We start from the raw sequence: 1,876 nt of genomic DNA, 5'->3' as shown, positions 1-1,876 counted from the left end.
TGGGCAAGTTGTAGGCCAGCAAGCCTTTACGGTAGCTTCTGTAGATGAAGCATGTAAGTTAAATTTTGGTTGGAATTGCTATGCAAATATCCATAATCAGCTTGGCATCACCCCAACAGCATCACCCCAGCAGAATATTATACTGGTTGGTTATTAGAACACACACATCACTTGTTTGCTGAGTAGCAGCTGCAAGATCTTGTATTAAACCCTACTTAAAAAGCACAACCACTTCCTCTGAGGCCTTGTAATTTCATTTAGACAGAAAATTCATGTATCAGCCAACTACTGAAATAAAAACAACTGCAACAAATTTCTGGAGAAGAGAGATAAAACAGTCCAGCTTCTGGATGTGTTCAATAGAAATTGCTAGAAAGCAGTAGTTTTAGTCTGTTCTCTAAAATTTCAAAAAACAACAATACACTCTAAGAATGAGAGAGAAGCACAGAGAGTAGTCTAACTGTATCAAAACTGAGTACCCCTATTTTTTTTTTTACAATTTTAATGTAATTTTTAAACATTTTTTTACATTTTTAAAAGTTTATTTATTTTTAAATGAAGGATAATTACTTTACAGACTTTTGTTGTTTCCTGTCAAACATCAGTATGAATCAGCTATAGGTATACATGTATCCCCTCCCTTTTGACTCTCCCTCCCATCTCCCTCCCCATCCCATCCCTCTAGGTTGGTACAGAGCCACTGTTTGAGTTTCCTGAGCCATACAGCAAATTCCCTTTGGCTATCTATTTTATATATGGTAATGTAAGTCTCCATGTTATTCTTTCCATATGTCTCACCCTTTCCTCATGTCTCCAAGTCTATTCTCTATGTCTGTTTCTCTATTTTTGCCCTGTAAATAAATTCTTCAGTACAATTTTCTAAATTCTGTATATATGTGTTAGAATATGATATTTATCTTTCCCTTTCTGACTTACTTCACTCTGTATAATAGGCTTATCCACATCATTAGAACTGACTCAAAGACATTCATTTTTATGGCTGAGTAATATTCCATTGTGTATATGTACCACTACTTCTTTATCCATTCATTTGTAAATGGACATCCAGGTTGTTTCCATATTCTAGATATTGTAAATACTGCTACAATGAACAATGGGATACATCTGTCTTTTCAATTTTGGTTTCCTCAGGGTATATGCCTAGAAGGGGGATTGTGGTATTATATGGTGATTTTATTCCTTGTTTTTTAAGGAATCTCCATACCGTCTTCCACAGTGTTTGCATCAGTTTAAATCCCACCAACAGTGAAAGAGTGTTCCCTTGTCTCCACACCCTCTCCAGCATTTATTGTTTGTAGAATATTTGATGATGGCCATTCTGACCAGTGTGAGGTGATATCTCATTGTAGTTTTGATTTGCATTTCTCTAATAATGAGTGATGTTGAGCATTTTTCATGTGTTTGTTAGCCATCTGTATGTATTCTTTGAAGAAATGTCCATTTAGGTCTTTTCCTCACTTTCTGATTGGGTTGTTTTTTTTCTGGTATTGAGTCGTATGAGCTGCTTATATATTTTGGAAATTAATCCTTTTTCAGTTGTTCCATTTGCTATCATTTTCTCCCATTCTGAGGGTTGTTTTTTCACCCTGCTTATAGTTTCCTTTGCTGTGCAAAAGACTTTAAGTTTAATCAGGTCCCGATTGTTTACTTTTGTTTATATTTGTGTTACCCTAGGTAGGTCACAGAAGATCTTGCTTTGATTTATGTCATCGAGTGTTCTGCCTATGTTTTCCTCTAAAAGTTTTATAGATTCTGATCTTACATTTAGGTCTTCAATCCATTTTCAGTTTATCTTTGTGTATGTTGTTAGAAAGTGTTATAATTTCATTTTTTTACATGTAGATGTCCAGTTTTT

Source organism: Bubalus kerabau, chromosome 4 (assembly GCF_029407905.1).
Source record: "Bubalus kerabau isolate K-KA32 ecotype Philippines breed swamp buffalo chromosome 4, PCC_UOA_SB_1v2, whole genome shotgun sequence".
NCBI classification, from domain to species: domain Eukaryota; kingdom Metazoa; phylum Chordata; class Mammalia; order Artiodactyla; family Bovidae; genus Bubalus; species Bubalus kerabau.
The sequence above is the reverse complement of the archived record's forward strand: the minus strand, read 5'-3'. Positions refer to the sequence as shown.